Raw genomic sequence first — 22297 nt, 5'->3', positions numbered from 1 at the left:
ATTTCGAACATGTCTTCAAATCTAGACAAATAACTCGACCCATAAACAAATTTATGAAAAATAACTATATGATAAGTGCTAATTTGATGCAATAAACCCATATTGAAATTTAGAATCTATGGAATTTGAAAACAATGGACAAGGAGGAGAAATTTGTGGGTGATGACCCAAAGATCATTTGAACCCTTATTCAACAACTTATGTTGTATGCAAAGGAAACATTTATATTTTTATTACAATAAAAAACAAATACTCTCCACAAACATTTAGGACCCACTCCGTTCTTTGCCCTCTTAGTTACCTGAGCATATCTTTTTCAAACACCCACACCCCATGCATTGATTTTATGCTTGGTTTTCCAGTCATTTTACTTTTATATAGGAATTGAAATTTAATTTATTTATTTTAATTTTTTATAATTTGATTTCTTTATTATTATTATTATTATTATTCAAATCGATAATATCATTAGTTGTTTATGTTAAAGTGATATAGACATTTTCTTTTTTTACTATTATTCAATTATATAATCAGAATTACATAAAACTTCAGTCAACCATAATTAATCAAAAACAATATTATATGTAGCCAAATTCTTAAAGTTATTTTTAAAAATTTTCACATCATCAACTAATAATATTATAAAAATATAGAGACCAAATATTATTAAATTAGAAGGACTAAATTATAAATTTTAATATAACAAAAATACTAAAACCATAACTAAATTTTAATTTTTATATTGTTATTGGTACCTCACCAGAGTGGGCTTTGTTGCTCTCACCTCGTGTAGTCACAGCCTTGTCAGGTACAACTTCGCTTGTTGGCAACATCTCTTAGCTATGTACCTCACAAACATATGTATACATGGCATGTGGAGAGTTTATGATGTATTTTGTTGAGGACAAGTGTTGGATCTTTTTATGTAGGAATTAACTTTGGGATAGTGTATTGTTTATGTCAATCTTATCGCCACCTATCTAGATGGCTATTATGCTTCATAAGTGGTTAGCTACAATAAGATCAACACCGGACATATGTTTAGGTCTAATGCTAAAGATAGTTAACATTGTCTATAAATACCCATATTTGACTTTAAGAAGTCTTTTTCAATCTTGAACCCTCATATTTTATATGTTTCTTTTTTTCTTAAATTTTTTTTACATCTTATCGTTATACTGTATCACCGTGTAAACCACCACCTTTTATCTACTATTTATTTAATCCTCAACATAATAGGTATTAGGATTCGTACTCAAATCTATTAGATATTTTATGAACCAAAAACATTTTATATAAACTTAAGTCCAGGAAATAGGTTAGTCTAATTATTGAGAGACTGATTTTTATTGTTTGAATAAGCTTATGTATGGAGTCAACATCTAATTACTTTAAAAATCATGAACAGCATAACTATATTTGCTTAATAAATTGACAACAAATATGGTGGCTGTCAATTTTTTGCTTTGTGTGGTTGATGGTAACATGACAAAGACTCTTTTTTCTTTTCGATTGTAACAAAACATGGCACTAGGTAGTCGGCAATACAGGTTGTGTAAGTCTGCAGTCCCATCCAATTTTGTGTAAGCAGCACAAAACATTGCATTTTTTTCACATTTCTAGCTACAATGACTCTCTTGACAAGCTCATGTTTCTTTGAGAATATACTAACTCTTGGTAAAAAGTTTGATGGTTTTTAAGTAATACATCGAATTCGTATATTGTAAATAGAGAAAATAACGTTGAGAGAGTTTGCCTCCAAAAATAAGGTCCAGCTTGACTTAATTTCGTATCTAATGGGACCCCTTGGGATTTTAAATTAGCACATAGTAAAGTTGCATTTTGATCCTAAAATATTAAATTTTTTATTTAGTCCTTTAAAAAAATTAAAAAGATATAAGTTATTAAAATGGTGAAATTGCATTTTAGCTATCATAAAATATACAACTTAATTTTGCCCTTAATATATATATATTGGCTTCTCCCTTGTTTTCACATATTATATAAAAAAAGCTAGTTAATAGATTTAACAATTGTCGTTTGTGTCACGCCTCGAAAAATAGGGGGATAGCTAAAATAGTTAGACAACAAAAAAGACATAAAGCTGAATGATTAAGTGATTGTGCATCCACCCTAGAAGTCCTAAGTTCAAACCCCATTCTTTCCATTTCTCTTCCTTTTATTTCCAAAAACCTAGGATAAAAATCACACTAAAATAAATACTGTTGGGGGTAAAAACTAAATAAGAAGTAGGCTTAGGCCTAATGATTTGCACATTAGAACCCTTCCTAGAGTTCTTAGGTTCGAGTCCTTCATTCCCTTTTGGCAAACACAAAATATATACTGTTAGGGATTAAAAACTAGACAAGAAATGGGCAATAGCCCAACGGTTAAGAGCTAACCTTCCTCCATTGTGTTTCTAAGTTTGAATCATGCTCTTCCCTTCCATTTTCTTTTGAAATTTGGGGAAATTGCAAGTGATGCCCTTAGGGTTTGTGACCTTAGGAATTGACCTAGTTCTTTCCTAATTAGTATTCATATTTTGTCCTTTCTTAAATTCTAATATAATTAGAATTTCACCATATTCTTCTCTTCTTTTTCTAATTAGATTTTCAATTTACGCCTTTTCAAATCCTAATAAAATTTTCTCTCCATCTTTCTATTTATTCTCTTTTTCTTTTCTTTAAATCAAATTTTCCATCTAAATTTTGAAAACTATTTTGCTCTTTCAAATTAAACCGTTCACCATTCCAACATTTTTTTCTATCGGATTGTATTAACGTCAAGAACACCCCTAGTTTTGCCAAAAAGTGGTAAGTACATCTCAATCCCGATGAATAAATCTCTAATTTTTGTAATATTTCTATTCGATGATAATATTTCAACCCAATTAAACAATCTTTTTCAGTTGACAAATCTCTCGATAATCTTGATAAATCTTAAGATCAATTGTTAACTTGTGTGTAAATGTCATTTGAAGGACTTGATTTAAGTGAATCGGATCATATTTGATCATAAGGAACGTCGATCATGAACACGATCAAAGGTGTATGTTTTTTACAAGCGAATTGGGGTAAACCGTGCCTAGTATTAGGGCCACACGGACGTGTCACGACCATTTGCCCGGGAAACCTTAGCATAGTTCATGAACCACACGACCATGTTATCCTTATAGGTTATTTTGGCCTTTGCCATACAGCCACAACCTGTTACACGATCCCTCACATGGCTGTGTACCCCTTCCACATGGCCTATAGCATCTTACACGGCTCAACCACACGGCCATGTGACCCCTATTTTTCAAAATTTACAGTTTTACCTAGAATTTTGTGAATTGTTCAGTTTAGTCACAGAATAGTCCCTGAACCATTATAGTGTCGTATTTCATTCAATTGAGCCCCTGATAATATAAATAATGTCGAAATACATGATTTGATTGACTGAATTATTACTGTATATGTATGATATGAAAATATTACATGTTTACTGTCATTGTAATTTTGATGACTTGATAACGTTTCCCATTCCACTGTGTTATTGATTGCATGACATACTTGCCTACTGTTACTGTTAAACCAGACTTGTGTTAAGTTTATTGCTACTGTAATGATTTGTTATAAGCATGATAATCCTTACCATATTGATTTGCTATAAGCATGCTATTGCTACCGTATTGATCTGTTATAAGCTTGTCATATTGTATTATATGGGGTAGGACGATATAAAATGATGAAGTATTAGCAACTTGTTTGCATCGATTAGTGGTTTAGCCACACTATACTAGTAACTTTAATATACAAATATGTTGTACATCTACAACCTATTAACGGCTTGTTTGCGAAAATTTTTTATCAAAAACTTCAATGGTTCATCCACCCTTTTTGTTTCAAGTGGTTCATCCACATCGCATTAGCAGCTTTTATTTGCACCGAATAGTGATTTATCCACACCATAGTAACAATTCATTTGCAACATTTAGTGGTTCATCCATACCATGATGTAAAGGTAGAGAAGTTCTAGGGATTTTGCCATCACTATCCACTAATTTTAGTTCTAAAATGGTTTAATTATCATTTTAGACATTTGGCTAATTGCTATTTTTATCCCCAAGCCTTTTGTCAATTAAAAAAATCTATAGCGATTAGACTTTTACAATTTAGTCAATGAACCTTAATTAATCATTAATTCAGTAAAATTACTAGACTAATCTTTAATTTATTTTGATATCATCTCCTTAAATCTTTATATTTAAAATTACAGGCTCGGTTTATGGAAATTAAGTTCCGAAATCTTATTTTTCGATACCACTGAAAAATGAGCCATTGTAAGAGTCTCGTGTACGAACCCCGAATGTAATCAAACTTTAGAGAAAACTTAAAAATGATCTATACAACCTTAGGTGATTTTAAAAAGGTCTAAAAGATGAGAAAAACTTGAATAATAAATTTGGTTCTTGAATAAAGTATTTATCATGAAACCTTGCTTAAGTTTAGGTATAAGTTCGAGTAAGGAGTGTTATATTTACTACTAGGTTTAATCTAGGCCACAGGGAAAGAAAATTTCCCACCACAAGTGTGCTTAATTTTTATATACTTGTCCCTTATTAAATGTATGTTTCTTGTGGTATTATCAACAACAACCTTCCTACCTCTTCGAGTAGTGAACATTACAAACCTTTTTTTGTTAATTTTCGCTAGCATGAGATATTATGTATAATCTTTTTAAACACATTCTCGAATGCTTTCTCTTCATACAATCGATAATCCAAGAAAAAAATCATCGATATCCACCAAGAAGAGCCCATCATTGCCAGGAGCTACACCATATGAATTAAGAATTTTGACAAAAAAAGAAATGCAAAGACAAAAGAAATGTTGCGACAACACCTTTATTTTAGTTGTTTTTATGGTTTGGTCCCTCATTTGTTATTGAAGATTCATGAAAGCATTCGTAAACTGATTTGAATTAATAATGTGTTTAGAAGTAGTAAAACTCCTTTATTTTAGTAAATGTATGATTAGAGTTAATTGTTTGCATATTTCGCCTATTACATATTGAATTGATTTTGTGGTTGCTACGATAAAGAATGTGGCAGTTCTTATCTCATATCCAACGATCGGGTCGAGAGTGGGGTGTTACAAGAGAATCTGCTTCAAATACATACAGTGGTAAAAGAAATCAGTTGTTCTCCTTTTCGTGATTGTTCATATCACTTAGTCGATGTTTTCCTTTCAACACTTCAAAATTTTACCTAAAATTATGAAAACATGTAATTCCAATACAGGTTAATAGTTTCCACATTTCTTCAATACTTGTAGAACATTCAAATTCTTCACTTTCAATAGGAACATCTAGCATTCTTTTGGGGGCTATATTTTACAAGACTCAATCAAAACTAAAAAAGGAAAGAAAAGTATAGGAAAAGCTTAAGGAATTAGAACCTACCACTTAAAATCACACTAGAAACACTGAGAAAAACAATCGTATCAATGATTGCAACAAGGGCAAAGTTTTAAGGAATTGTAGAAAAAAGGAAAACTTATAAAAGAAACGACGTCCAACAATACAAACACTTACCTCTATTTATAAGTGAAAAAAAAACTTTTAACTGCTTTGAAACTTACTAAGTAAGTTATCATGCGCTCACTGTTTTCATACTCAAAAAGTTGCTCAAATCATAATCTGACACAAATACGTAAATAGTAATTGCAATGACAGTTTCATTGGAACCCAATAAATACGCCGTAATAGGTCGCACTCTTTAATAGCCTCATCATTAAATATATATAAGAATATATATACATGAATCTTTTTTACGCCTCCATAAATCCAATAAAAGTTAAAAATTTCAATAATTCAAAATTCAAAATTTGAATTTAAAAAGTAGTCATTTGTAAAAATAAAAACCCAAAGCATGCATAAAACACATAGTACTTCAAAGCGAACTTCAAATAAGCTATTTAAACCTACAACACGAAATTTCCCAGCAGGCTTGCGAAGGTCACTATATAACCTTCTCTCGCTTTTTGGGGGCAATTGTTGAACCTTACACAGTGGACCTCACGGACCTCAAACATACCTAAAGAGAACTTGACATGTGTCTGTAAAATAAAATAAAATAAAATAAATAACACACAGATTTTTACGTGGAAACCCTTTCGGGAAAAAACCATGGGCAGAGGAGAAAAAAATTCACTATGTCTAATTCGAATAATTACAAGAGGAATAGACTATGTCTATTTGTAGGCTTGTAAAGCCATATTCTAGTAAGGCTGAAACACCTTATTCTAATCAATATAAAATAGATGGAGTTTAATAAGGTTTAAAAAACCTTATTCTAAAATAAAATAAAAGAAGTGTAGTTCTATATGGATTTTACTTTTATTTTATTTTACCACTGTATTTTATTTAAATAAGGATTCGAGTCATTTAATTCTAACAATCTCCACCTGACACGAATTCTCAATGAACAAGTTCTTCATCGTGAACTCTCAACGAACAAGTTATCCACCTCTTCCATAAAACCTCTTAAGGGTTTAACTTCAACAATGGACACCACCAAGTCTAAGTAATGCTCAAACTTGGTTAAGGAAATGACTTAGTCATCATATCTGTAGGATTTTCATGAGTACTAATTTTACTCATAACAATATCACCACGAGCAATAATATCACTAACAAAATGATACCGAACATCAATGTGTTTTGTTCTTTCATGAAACGTTTGATCTTTTGTAAGGAAGATTGCACTCTGACTGTCACAAAATACAGTACTGATTTGAAGGTCTTCATTGAGTTGACTAAAGAGTCCCTTCAACTAGATAGCTTCTTTACAAGCCTCAGTAATTGCTATGTACTCAGCTTCAGTGGTAGACAAAGCGATTGTAGTTTGCAAAGTGACTTTCCAACTGATTGCACAACCTCCGATTGTAAAAACATAACCTGTGAGAGATCTTCTTCTATCAAAGTCTCTAGCAAAATCAGTATCAACATACCCAATGACTCCATCTCTAGTCCTTCCAAACTGTAAGCAAATATCAGTAGTACATCGTAAGTATATTAAAATCCAATAAATTACTTTCCAGTGTTTTTTATCGGGATTCGCCATGTATCTACTAACTGCACTGACTGCATATGATAAATCTGGATGTGAACAAACCATAGTATACATGAGAGATCCCACTGCACTAGAGTATGGAACATGTGACGTGTACTCAACCTCATCATCTGATTGTGGAGACAAAGTCGATGAAGTCTAAAATGGGCTGCTAAAGGAGTACTAATAGGCTTAGCACTCTGCATATTGAACCTGCAAAGAACTTTCTCAATGTACCCCTTCTGACTTAGGTACAATTTACTTGCTTTTCTATCTCTGAAAATCTCCATACCAAGTATCTTCTTTGCTGGTCCTAAATCTTTCATCTTAAATTCTTCACTTAGTTAGGCTTTAACATTTCTTATCTCCCCTTTATCTTTTGCTACTATCAACATGTCATCAACATAAAGAAGTAGATACACAAAAGTACCATCACTGTTTTTCTTAAAATAAACACAACTGTCAAAACTACTTCTTTTGAAATCATGAGAAGTCATAAAGGAATCAAACCTCTTGTACCACTGTCTTGGTGACTGTTTCAAACCGTAAAAAGGACTTTTTCAACAAGCAAACATAGTCCTCTTTTTCTGAGACTGTAAAACCCTCTGGTTGTTGCATGTAAATATCCTCCTCAAGTTCTCCATGTAAAAATATGTAAAAATGTAATTTTTACATCTAACTGCTCAAGCTCGAAATCATGCATGGCTACAATACCAAGCAAAGTTCGAATCGAACTATGATTAACAACTGGGGAGAACACATCTGTGAAGTCCACTCTTAGAATTTGACTGTAACCCTTTGCAACAAGCCTTGCTTTATATCTGGGTTCTTCAACTCCTGGAGTCTTTTCTTTCTTTTTAAACACATATTTACAACGAATAACTTTTATACCTTTAGGAAGTTTCACAAGATCCCATGTTCTATTTTTGTGGAGTGACTCCATCTCCTCTTGCATAGCAAACATCCACTTTTCTGAGTCTTCACAACTAATCGCCTCAGAATAAATAGATGGCTCTTGATTCGCATCTATATCTTTAGCCACATTTAAAGCATAAGCAACTAGATCAGCCTCGCCATACTTCTTTGGAGGCTTAATTTCTCTTCTAGTTTTATTTTTGGCGATAGAGTATTGTGGTGAAGAAACAACTCTATTATCAATTTTTGTACTGGCTTGAGGAGTCAACTCTATATTAATCTGATACTCCACCTGCTTTTGATTTTCTTTATTGTAAGAGTCTTTAAGAGATAAGTTAGGCAGCGTAGCAGTTTTATCAAAAACAACATCTCTGCTAGTCACAACTTTTCTATTTTTAGGACACCATAACTTATACCCTTTTACACCAGTTTTATAACCAAGAAAAACACATTTAATGGATCCGGTTCCAATTTTCCATCATCAACATGATCATACGTAAGACACCCAAAAATTTTTAAATCAGAATAATTAGTAGGATTACCAGACCATACCTCCTGTAGAATCTTTTTCTCAATGGCAACGGATGGGGATCGGTTGATAAAAAAACATGCAGTAGAGGCTGCTTCGGTCCAAAACGACTTCGATAAGTTGGCATTTGACAACATACATTGAACCTTCTCCATGATCGCTCTATTCATTCATTCTGCAATGCCATTCTACTGCGGAGTGTGGCGAATTATCAAGTGTCTCACGATCCCTTCTAACTTGCACAATCTATTAAACTCATCAGAACAGAACTCTAAGACATTATCTGTATAGAGGTATTTTATTTGTTTTCCCTTCTGTTTTTCAATTGTAATTTTTCAATACTTAAATGCAGAAAACACATCGCTTTTCTGCTTCAATAAGAATGCCCAAACTTTTCTAGAAAAATCATCAATAAAGGTTAGCATATAATTAGCTCCACCTCTCGAAGGCACTTTGGATGGCCCCCACAGATCAGAATGAATATACTCTAACATTCTCTCCCTCTGGTGAATCGAACTCTCTTTTGCTTCCCAAAACACAGTGCTCACAGAAATTCAGTTTACAAATTCCTTGCCCATCAAGAAGTCCTATTTTGCTTAATTCTGTCATGTCATTCTCACTCATATGCCCTAGCCGCATATGCCAAAGTTTAGTAATATTATCACCTGATAAGGAAGAAGAAGCGAAAATTGCATCACCAGTAATAGTAGAACCCTGTAAAACATATAACTTGGCAGTCTTTCTCTGCCCTTTCATTACAACAAGGGAACCTTTGAAATCTTTAAAACCCCACTTTCAGCTGTGTATCTGTACCTTTTTGAATCAAGAGTACTCAACGAAATTAAATTTCTTTTCAATTCTGGAACATGTTGTATGTCACTAAGTGTTCTGACAACTCCATCAAACATCTTAACTTTAATTGTTCCAACACCTGCGATTTTCACGAAGTATTATTTCCCATCAAAACAACATCTTCAGACACTATTTCGTAAGTTGTAAACCAATCCCGATTGGGACTCATGTGGAAGGTGCAGCCTGAATTAAGTATCCACTCCTCGCTCACTTTAGAATTGTTTACTGAAGCGACTAGAAGTTCACCATCGCTGTAGTCTTCTACAACATCAGCTTCACCAGAATTTTCTAGTTGTTTTCCCTTTTGATTCGCAGCTTCTCTTTTAATCTTGTTCTGTAACTTATAGCACACAGATTTAATGCGCCATTTCTTTTTACAGAAGTTACAAGTTTTACCTTTGTTTGAAGACTTTGATCTACCCTTAGATTTACCACGAGGATTTTGTTCCTGTGTTCTTCCACGATCATCATCAGCATTCCGATCTTATCTCCCACGAACAATGAGACCCTCTCCCTGAGAGTCGAGTTTAACTATAAGATGATTCATCTTACCATACGAGGTCAAAGAATCATAAACCTCATCAACTGTGAAAGACTCGCGGCTATATAAAATCGTGTCTCTAAAAGTTGAATAAGACGGGGGCAACGAACCAAGTAGAATCAACCCTAGATCTTCCTTATCATACTGAACCTCTATGGTCTCCAAGTTTGAAAGAATTTCTTTAAACACTGTTAAGTATTCGTGTACAGACGCACCTTCCTCCAAACGATGAGCATAAAGACGCTGCTTCATATGCAACTTGCTTGTTATAGTTTTCGACATACATATTTGTTCTAGCCTTTTCCATAATACAGCGGTAGTCTTCTCTTTCATCACATCCTGCAAAATTTCGTTGGACAAATGCAGATGTAATTGTGTTAACGCCTTTCGATCATTACACTTCTTCTCTTTATCTGTTAATGTCGAAGGCATCTTATCTATCCCTAGCAGGGCATCCTCCAGATCCATCTGCGTAATAACTGCTTGCATCTTAATCTGCCACAAAGTAAATCTGGTGTTGCAATCCAACAGCGGAATTTCATACTTCAAAGACGCAATTACCGTGATTGATATGAACAACTCGGAAGCTCTGATACCAATTTGTGAAAATAAAATAAAATAAAGAACACATATTTTTACATAGAAACCCTTTTTGGAAAAAAACCACGGGCAGAAGAGAAAAAAATTCACTATGTCGAATTCGAATGATTACAAGAAAAATAGACTATGTCTATTTATAGGTTTGTAAAGCCATATTCTAGTAAGACCGAAACACCTTATTCTAATCAATATAAAATAGATGGAGTTTAATAAGATTTAAAAAGCCTTATTCTAAAATAAAATAAAAGAAGTGTAGTTCTATATAAATTTTACTTTTCTTTTATTTTACCATTATATTTTATTTAAATAAGGATTCGGGTCATTTAATTCTAACAGTGTCTCTCGATAGAATCACCATCTCAACAAACTATGTATAGTTGACCTACCAACCAACGGACCTTGAATTAACTAGCGAACCTAAGGACTATGCTTCTCCACTAAGACCCTGTGAGATCCACGTGGAGGTTTAGGGTCATTGATTGTCAGTCGTCCGAAGACGCCTTATCCTAGGACGTAGCATCAACATCACTGTCTGGAGGTTCAAATTAGACTTCTCTGTCATAACTTCAGAAAATGTAGCTAAGGTTTTCTCCCACTATAAAATGACCATACAAACAACTCATTTAGTAGGGCATACTCACCTATTAATCTAAGCACTTCACCGTGTAAGCCACCGTCTGCTTCCACCTATTAACCTAACAATTAACAGTTTTACATCGTTGTAAATAAATTCTCTCTTAATATATTCAGTAGAATATTTTCACTTATTAAAATTGGTTTTACAATATTAAAATTTAAGCCAATTATATATAAATTCTTCAAATTAAATCTTAAATTTATATAATTTTATATTAAGATATAGTTATGAATTTAATTGAGAAAATGAAATAATTTGTCAAATATATTTTTCATATAATATTTTCTTTTCACTTAAAAAACCCAAAATACATTTGGGATTGCTAAGTCCTCCCTTGTTGGAGATGGGCCCCTAGCTAAAAACCAGGTGCTGGCCAATTCCATGTTTATAATGTGGTAAGAAAATGAACATACTTAGCAACATGTAGGACCGTCCGACCTGGATTGAGCTGGAAGGAAATTGAAGTTTCTTAAGTAAAAATTTTTTGTTTATCTTTCATTTCAATCCGATTTAACTCTTAATTTAATATTGAAAAAAAGTACATATTGGACCATTAAATTGTCAAAATCACCGCTTCAAAATTGACACCTATTGAAAACTTGGCCTTCTAATTTTGGTAAAAGAAAGTGTCTTATCAAATCGTGTGTTTCTCCTCCCTACGTACAAAAGTTTTGTAAGCTTTAATTCCCATTTTGCATGCTCTAAAAATAACCCCCATCAGAACCTTTTTGTCATTTGGACCTCACTCTTTCTTTGGTATATGAAATTGAGAGGTACATTTATTGTTGTCGAGTATCTATTAGATGGGATAAACGTATTGAGGTTTAACATTGTGGCAAGTGGAAAGCACCAATCACTTTTTTTTTTTAAATGAGAGAGAAGTTTATACACTTTTATAATTATTTAGTAAAATTAATATATCTTTCATGTTTTTTTTTTATAATTTATAGATTAAATTTTTAGGTTCGTAGTTATTCAAAATTCAAATATGAGTTCTATTTTTAAGAATACAATGAATTTTTTCATTACACTCAATATTTATTTATGGTTTCAAAATTGTTTTTGTAATAATTTTATGTTTATTTATGATTTTACTTCTTATAATATGATGAAATTTGAAATTTAATCTCTTTTCTTTAAATTGACATAATCTAACCTTTTTACTTTATAATATTTGTATTTTCAAATTGACAAGACTATTGATTGTTGCCGTTAAAATGATAACGTTAATTTATTTTCTAATGTTATTCCATCCCATAATTAAGTTCACTTGAAGATCCATCAATTATGTCCAATCAGCAATAGATTTACATGTAATGATAAAAAAAAATTTACATGTTAACCCAATGCTTAGAACTATTTAAAAATATTACGTCATCGCTTGAATGCCAACAATTAACGATATTTTCAATTTTAGGCCTACTAATTATATAATAGAAATAGTCATCATATTATGTCAAATTAAAATAAATAGATTATGTTGACACCATTTTTTTGGATGAAAAAAAAACGGGATCGACTTGGGTTTTGACGAAAACGAAAAAACGGGAGTCGCCACCAATCCTTTTTAATGAGGTGTGATTGGATCACCTCAAAAACTGGTTGTTTCTAATAAATGATTTAATTTTATTAAAACAACGATTTTGGTCCACGAAATTCAGAAAACGGGTTCGGGAGTCGGTTACGTACGAGGAAGGATTAGCACCCTCGTAACGCCCAAAATTGGTACCTAGTTGATTAGTTAATGTCTTGATGTCGAAAATTGATAACTTAAAAGAATTTTAAAAAATACGATCCTTGATTAAAACGTTAAGAGAAAATTTTTTGAGAAAAGAAGCACATTTCACGTTAATTGAGAAATAGACGTCATATCCAGTGAGTTAGGATACAATGTCTCGAATTCTCGATGCGTAAAAATGCTTGTTTAAAAGACATTTTAGCTATCTCGGATTTAAAAAAGGAGATCACGACCAGTAAATTAGGACGCGATTTTTTTAATTCCCGATATCATTTAAAACTTGAGTTTAAAAAAAATTTCGTGTAATAAAGTTTAAAAGAATATTAAATTGTTTAAATCAAATGAAGAAATCGCAACCCAATACGTTAGGGCACAATTTCTCAAAATATTAAACATTGAATACTGCATTTATTTCGAAAAAAAAACCTCGTCTCGAGAAAACAACGTGTCACATCCAATGCGTTAGGACACAACGTATTGAATTCTCGATAACGAGCTTTTTTATCATTTTTAAAAGAGTAATCTCGATTATTTAAATTCAACGAAGAAAATCGGAACCCAATACGTTAGGGCTCGATTCTCTCGAAGTTCCAAATTCCGAGTATTACTCATATTTTTAAAATTTCTTCTTTTTTGAAATCCAGATAAAAATAGTTGTAATGGAATAACAATAATGATGATGTAATTAAAATAATACAAGCAAAGGCTACGAAGTAAAATAAATACAGAGACAAACTAATATAATATACAATCACAAGCATATAAGCAATAAAATTAAAACATTCATTCTAAATAATGAAAATGTAAATGAAGAAATGAGCAAAGAAAATGTATAAAACTATAAAAAAATAAAACATACATATATGTGTATATACATAAAATTATGGAAATATAAAAAATATATGTATGTACATATTTTAAAATCATTATAAAATATATATATAAGTAAACATATACATATATACGTATGTAACTATCATAAAATATAAAAAGTATATATATAGATACATATATATATATGAGTCATAGAATATAAATAACATATATAAGATACATATTTAAAATATGAAGAATGTAAGTATATATATATTTATGAAAATAGAATACATATATAGACATGTATATAGATATGTATAAAGTTACGAAATATAAAATATAAGGGTATTAGTATGTGTATATATATATAGACAGATAGATAGATCATAAAAAAAATATGGATATTATATATATATATATATAACATGAAAACGCATATATGTATATATAACAAAGATTCCAAATAAAAAATAAATGAACAACTTAATAATAACAGTAATAATATTATTTTATAAAAAGGGAAATAAACAATAACAAAAGGACTAAATTAAACATTGAAACAAGATTTGGGGTTTAAAATTGCAAATAAAAGGTTCAAGGGCTGGAATGAATCATGCACAAAGTGCAAAGGACTGATCGGACAATATGCCCAAGTCCTGAGGCACAACATTCGTGCGCTGATTAAATTGAATCATGAAGAAATTTCGTGGGGCCAAATTAAAGAAAATAAATAAACAAGCAAAAGGACTAAATTAAAACAATCAACAACGAGGAAGGGCCAAGGGCATAAATAGCCCACTTCATGAAAACGCGCGGATCCCCTCCTACCGGGTCGGGTCGCACGCGGGTCCAGAGGCAGAACGACGTCGTTTCGACGCCCATATGCAGTCACAAAACGGCGCCGTTTCTATTATGGTATTTAAGCCCAATTTTCTACAAAAAAATTTCAGCAGCTGTTTGTTTTAAGAAAAATCCAAAAAAAAAACTTTCCTCCTCCCCTCTCAAACATCCGGCCTTTAGGTCTCCTTAGCGCCGCCATTGCGCCACCGTCGCAAAAGGGGCGTTCTAGTCCCGATTTTGAGACCCGATCGAAGGCTTTACTCGCATAGCCTGAAGATCAAGAGGCAGGACCCCCTAACTCAAACTTTCGGGGCCGATTTCAACGACGGGCAGACCCCGATGGCAGCGCAACCGAAAGACGAAACGGGTAAGTCCTCATCTTCCTTTTTATTTTTATCTTTGTTGAACGAATGCAAAAAATATAAACAGAAAAATAAAAATAAACAATAAATGAAGAATAAAGTAAATAAGAAACAAGAACAGAGAAGAATCAATCGGAGTCAACCTTTTGATCTGTTTTTCTTTTTTCCGATTCAAAAAATGTTGTCTCCTCCCCTTTTTACAGAGATATTGTTTTTGCTTTTATATCCCATTTACATTGTATTTTAGTTGTATTCTTTGCATTACCTGTTGTGTGCTCCGACTTTCTCTGCCATTTTGCAGGTGTTGATGAAGCTAGGCACGGTGGGTGGCGATGGGACAAGGCAGACGGCAGAGGGAGGGATGCGGCGCTAGGTTTGGCTAGGGTTTCGTTTTTCTGAAACCCTAGTTGGGTTTTTAGGGGGAATTGGGCTCGGGTTTTGGGTTAGGTTTTAGATGGGTTTGGTTTATTTTGTAATTGGGCTTATAACGGGTAGTGGGCCACCGGGTAAATGGGCCTGCAACAGCTGCCCCTCTTTGCTCATTGTCGTGTAACGAGAATAGAGCAAAGACCAAGAAAGGCCAATTTTGCCCGGTCTCGCCTGTTTTGGACTCGTCGTGGTGCTTTTCTTCTAGTAGCTTCACTCCAGTCCACTGTGTCTTGTTGCTTCAATCCATTCCACTGCACTTCAAGAAGAGATATGACCTGTGGCTTCAATCCATTCTGCTGTAACTCCAGGGGGTAAGGTCCATCATTTTGACCCGCTCCACTGCAACTTCAGGGAGATCGGACTCATATCTTCAACTTGCCCTCCTTCACTTCAAGGGATAAGATTCGTGACTTCATCCTGCTTTACTGCAACTTCAGAGAGACAAGGTTTGTGACTTCGCTTCCGTCTATTCCACTACAACTTTAGGGGAATAATATTAGACATGATAAGAATTGCTATCTACTGTCCGCTCCGCTACAACTTTAGGGGGGCATGACTTGTTGTTTTCAGTCTATTCCACTGCATCTTCAGGGAAATAAGACTTGATGCGATCTACTCTGCTGTAACTTCAGGGAGATAAGATCCTTTATTTTAATCCGCTCCACTGTAACTTCAGGGAGATAGGATAGTGTCTTCAATCTGCTCCGCTGTAATCTCAGGGAGATAAGATTTCTGGCCTCAATCTGCTCCACTGTAACCTCAGGGAGATAAGATCTGAAATTCTTTAGTCTGTTCCACTGTAATCTCAGGGAAATAAGACCTGGTGCGATCTGCTCTACTGTAACTTCAGAGAGATAAGATCCTTTAATCCGCTCCACTGTAATCTCAGGGAGATAGGATTACTATATTCAATCTGCTCCGCTGTAATCTCAGGGAGATAAGATCTGCAATTCTTTGGTCTGTTCCATCGTAATCTCAGGGGAATAAGACCTTTTATAATGAACCTAATTATGCTTAATGATTAAGATGACATTATCAAAATGAAACAAATGCTCCTAACTAGATGTGTATGGATGACATGCAAAATGTCATGAAAACGATTCCTTAATGCTTAGGTTATCATCACACAAAAGCTTATTAAGGCTTTATCACTGACGCGCTACACCGCCTTCTTGCTCGGTTAGCATATCCAAAGAAACACTTAATCTGATTGCCCCCACTGTGCACGTCAAAGTTCAATCCACTGGGACATAAAATTTGTACCATCAATCTCCCACTGTAACCAAGGGTGGAAAGGTATGGCTTTTCTCAATCTTCTCCTATCGCAATTCAATGACATTGAATGTGAAACTCTTTGGTCCTTTACCTCATCCCCAAGGTGTCATACCAAATGCTCATGCACAAATGCAAAATTTTCTTCTCCTAGAAGACCTTTTCTTCTTGCTTGGTAAACATCGCTTTTTGGTTCATTGAAGCTTTGCCACCAACACGACATCTTGTCATTTTGTTCAATCAATGTTTAGACAACAAAATCTGAAAAGATAGTCTTTAACTTAGACTCTTCCTTCTTAGATACTTCCAACCTTTAAAATTGGCGTGTTCTAAACAATAGTCCTGTTTCAGGTTCCTATATTATTTAGAACTTTTCAGAGTAATATGCAAAACTTCCTTTGTGAACGTTTTATTAGTCCATTAATCATTATTCCAATGCAACATGTTTGCAAAAAGGTCATAACAATGGATAAGAATAAAGTTGGTTCTGATCATAACTCAAATAAAACATCAAAGATGGCGAAAGAAAGGTAACAAAGAAGTGGATTGAGAATGTGTATTTTCACAAAAAGAAAGGAAGAAAGAATGTATTTTCAAGAATACACATAAGAACTAGGTGCCCCAGTTATCGCAGATTGAGTTTCTCTGTACAAACTTTCCGAAGACCCTTCTGAGTTTGACAGGTGTTCAGGAGATCTGCAATACTCTGTCAATGCTTCAAGACGTTGCATATCCTTTCTTGTTGGTTCAAGTAAAGGAAGATCATCATATCCCCCCGATCAAAATTTGATCCGCTCAAGTCCTGATGTTCCAATCTTGCCCAATACTTGAGTCGCCCTTTTCAGGTTTTCGACTCAAGCCCTCTTTGGTCTCAAAGTGCCCTTTACGGGTTTTCACCTTAGCCTCTCCAAAGTCCCTTTTTTTTTTTTTTTAGGAAGCAAAGCGCCCTTCACGGGTTTTCACTTTGGTTCCGCTTTCTTTCAAGTGAAGTATTTCTTGACGGAATCTGCGTTTACAGGATTTGGTAGACTTTTGCCATCCATCTCGCATAGGATCAAAGCTCCACCGGAAAAGGCCTTCTTTACAACATAAGGGCCTTCCCAATTTGGCATCCATTTTCCTCTAAAATCTTTTTGCATAGGAAGAATCTTTTTTAGTACCAAGTCCCCTTCGCGAAATTCTCGGGGGCGAACCTTTTTATTATAAGCTCGCATCATTTGTTTCTGGTACATTTGCCCATGGTGAATAGCCCTTAGCCTCTTTTCCTCTATTAGGTTCAACTGATCGTACCGAGATTGGATCCAATCGGCTTTATCCAACTGTAGCTCAGATAACACCCGTAGAGAAGGGATTTCAACTTCAATGGGTAATACTGCCTCCATTCCATAAACCAGAGAAAAAGGCGTTGCCCTAGTAGAAGTTCTAACAGATGTTCGATAGGCAAGGAGAGAAATGATAATTTCTCATGCCAATCCTTGTAGGTTTCAGTCATTTTCCCCACAATCCTTTTAATGTTTTTATTGGCCGCCTCCACTGCACCATTCATTTTTGGACGATACGACGATGAGTTATGATGCTTAATTTTAAATTTGCTACAAACTTCAGCTATTGTGCTATTATTCAAGTTCATCGCATTGTCAGATATGATCCTCTCAGGCATTCCATATCGACAAATAATCTCCTTCTTCAAGAATTTGCTGACTACTGCTTTCGTGACATTTGCATATGAGGCAGCCTCCACCCACTTGGTAAAGTAATCAATTACTACGAAGATGAAGCGATGCCCATTAGAAGCCTTTGGTGATATTGGCCCAATAACATCCATACCCCACATGGAAAACGGCCAAGGAGAGGTCATGACGTGAAGAGGTGAAGGGGGCGCGTGTATTTTGTCTCCGTAAATTTGGCATTTGTGGCACTTCCTGGCATGATCAATACAATCTCCTTCCATGGTGGGCCAATAGTACCCAAATCTCATGATCTGTCTGGCCATCGTGAAACCACTGGCGTGCGTCCCACAAATACCCTCATGGACTTCTTCCAAAATTTTCTTGGCTTCCACAGCATCCACACATCTTAACAGTACTTGATCCTTCCTTCTTTTATATAACACTTCTCCATCTAAGACATATTCAATGGCTATCTTTCTCAGAGTTCTTTTGTCATTCTCTGTCGCTTGATCAGGGTATTCCCGATTCTTTACATATTGTAGGATACTCTGATACCAAGGACAATCATCTTTTCCCTCCTCCTCAATATTGCAGCAATTAGCCGGGGTCTCAGAGATACTCATCTGAACAGGCCTCATTGCCTCAAGTCTATTCACCTGAATCATCGAAGCTAGAGTAGCTAATGCATCAGCCATTTGGTTTTCCTCCCGTGGGAGGTAATAGAAGGTGATATCGTCAAACTCCTCAGCCAATTCAAGAACTAGTTTTCTATAACCGATTAGCTTAGGATCTCTAGTCTCCCACTCCCCTTTGAGTTGGTATATCACCAACGCTGAATCCCCGTATACTCTCAGTACTTTGATGTTCCGTTCAATGGCTGCACGAATGCCCATAATACATGCTTCATATTCTGCCATGTTATTTGTACAATCGAAGTCCAACCTGCTAGCAACAGGATAATGATCTCCACTTGGGGATACCAAAACTGCCCCAACTCCATTACCCGTAGCATTTGAAGCTCCATCAAAATTTAGCTTCCATACATGGTCCATTTGAGGATTTTCTTCAGTATTCGCCACATACATCAAGTCCTCGTTTGGAAAATCGAAGTTCAAAGATTCATAGTCCTCCAAGGCTCTACTAGCTAGGAAATCGGCTATTGCACTTCCCTTTATGGCCTTCTGACTGACATATACTATATCAAATTCTGAGAGCAAGATCTGCCATCTAGCCATTCTCCCGTTCAAAGCAGTCGATTCCATCATATACTTTAAAGGATCTAACTTTGAAATCAGCCAAGTCGTGTGATACAACATATACTGCCTCAGTCTTCGGGTCGCCCAGATTAGAGCACAACACAACTTCTCAATTGATGAGTACCTCATTTCGCAATCGGTAAATTTCTTACTGAGGTAGTATATTGCCCTTTCTTTCTTTCCCGTCTCATCATGTTGGCCCAATACGCATCCCATGGAATTCTCCAACACTGTTAGATACAATATCAATGGCCTATCTGGACTTGGAGGTGATAAGACTGGGGTATTAGCCAAGTACTGCTTTATCTTATCGAAAGCCTTCTGACACTCTTCATCCCATTCACCCGAATTATGTTTCTTTAAGAGCCGGAATACTAGATCACATTTCTCTGTCAGTTGTGAGATGAACCGAGCAATGTAATTCAGCCTCCCTAGGAAACCTCGAACCTCCTTCTGAGTGCGCGGGGGAGGTAAATCTCGTATTGCCTTTACTTTGTCTGGGTCAACCTCGATCCCCTTTTTGCTAACTATGAAGCCTAATAACTTCCCTGATCTGGCTCCAAACGTGCATTTGGCCGGGTTAAGCTTGAGCTGGAATTTCTTTAATCTCAAAAATAACCTTTTCAAGACCTGAACATGCTCTTCTTCCGATCTAGACTTTGCGATCATATCGTCAACATAGACTTCGATCTCCTTGTGCATCATGTCGTGAAACAAAGTCACCATAGCTCATTGATATGTTGCTCCCGCATTCTTCAATCCGAAGGGCATTACCTTGTAACAGAATGTTCCCCATAAGGTAATGAATGTGGTTTTCCTCATGTCTCCAGGATGCATCTTTATTTGATTGTATCCAGAGAAACCATCCATGAAAGAAAACAATGAATAGCCCGCCGTGTTATCTACCAAAGTATCAATGTGAGGCAGTGGAAAGTTGTCCTTTGGACTAGCCTTGTTCAAATCCCTATAATCCACACACATTCGTACCTTTCTATCTTTTTTTGGAACAGGGACGATGTTGGCTACCCAATCCGAATACTTGACCTCTTGTAAGAATCCAGCGTCGAATTGTCTTTTGACTTCTTCTCTTATTTTCAGCACAATGTCAGGTCTCATTCTCCTGAGCTTCTGTTGAACGGGTTTACAATCCTCCTTTATGGGCAGACGATGCACCACAATGTTAGTACTTAGCCCAGGCATATCTTGGTACGACCACGCGAAAACATCCTTGAGTTCTCGGAGCAAATTAATGAGGTCTTGCCTTGTCTTTGCGGTGATTTCAGTTCCAATTTTCACCTCCTTTCCATCCTCTAGGCTCACTATTTCTAATGATTCCCTATGAGGTAGGATATGCTTATCCTCTTGTTCCACCATTCTTAACAAGTCCGGAGATGTATCATAATCTTCGTCATTTTCAAAGTCGCAGGATTCCTCTAAACACACTTCTTGCTCAAAAATAGGCTCCGCGTTTGAGGCAGCGTCACTCATGTCATTGATATCTGAAGACCTATGAGGGCATATCAAAGAATATACCAAGAATATAAATTTATGAATATGTTTGTGCAAAAGAATTACAAATGAAAGAATTATTTGTAAGACAATCAACCAAATGAAAAATATGAAAGGAAAAAAAATGACTGATTGAGATGAACGTAGACACGTATTTCATTAAAATAATGATATTTAGGCCCAATGCCTATTTCACAAAAGATTTCATATCGTTTCTAGGCCAACAAACAACAAGAATGTTTTGAGCATTACTCTGAATAAGCCCTAAAGACTACAGGGATTTCTTCAGCAGTCCAATTGTTTAGCTCGCTTCCAGGCTCATAAGGGCAGATCTCCAACAAAGCCCTCATTTCCGTTGCTTCTATGGCGTTGGTATAAACATTTTCCAACATTCCTCCCATGCCGCTACCGGACACTCCACATTCAGAATGAATAAATCCTCCCGACACAAAAGATGTAGATATGTGGGGAAAGGTTAAAGGCTCACACTTAGCTTCATGTCCATTCAAACGCGCCCTTCTTCTCTCTTGTCTCTTCTCTACTTCTTTCTTCTTCTGTTTCATGTCTGGCTTGTACCCTAAACCAAATCTATCAAACTTTTCCTTCGGCATTGGTGCCTCAATCCTTCCCTGAAGATATTTTCCCAATCCTTTCCCGGGCAAGGCTCCTCTTCCTACCATCAATCGCAATCCCATCTCAGTGGTCCTGGATATTTTCGGTACTGGAATTCTATTTCCCTCCGTAATAAACATCGCGTTCACAAATTCTAACGACCGAAAAGAACATTCTAGTGCTTCATCGTTGATGTCCACATAAGGTGCATCGCTAGTCATCATTGCGATAATATCCTCCTCTGCATCTATTGTTACCAAACGATCCTCCGATACCAACTTCACCTTCTGATGTAATGATGAAGGTACTGCCCCTGCTGAGTGTATCCACGGTCTCCCCAATAGACAGTTGTAGGAGGGTTTAATATCCATTACCAAGAAATCCACCTCATAAGTGACTGGGCCAATCCTTAATGGCACCTCAATTCTCCCCATAACCTCCTTTTTTGTTCCATCAAATGCCCTTACTATGCTCTGGCATGCTTTCATGTGCGAACTGTCTATTGGTAATCGACTAAGAGTGGACAAAGGCAATACATTTAGTGCAGATCCATTATCAACCAAGGCCCCCGGGAGTGTGTACCCTTTGCATCGGACAGTAACGTGCAGGGCTTTAGTAGAACAT

Source organism: Gossypium hirsutum, chromosome A03, assembly GCF_007990345.1.
Source record: "Gossypium hirsutum isolate 1008001.06 chromosome A03, Gossypium_hirsutum_v2.1, whole genome shotgun sequence".
In the NCBI taxonomy this organism is placed as follows: domain Eukaryota; kingdom Viridiplantae; phylum Streptophyta; class Magnoliopsida; order Malvales; family Malvaceae; genus Gossypium; species Gossypium hirsutum.
The sequence above is the reverse complement of the archived record's forward strand: the minus strand, read 5'-3'. Positions refer to the sequence as shown.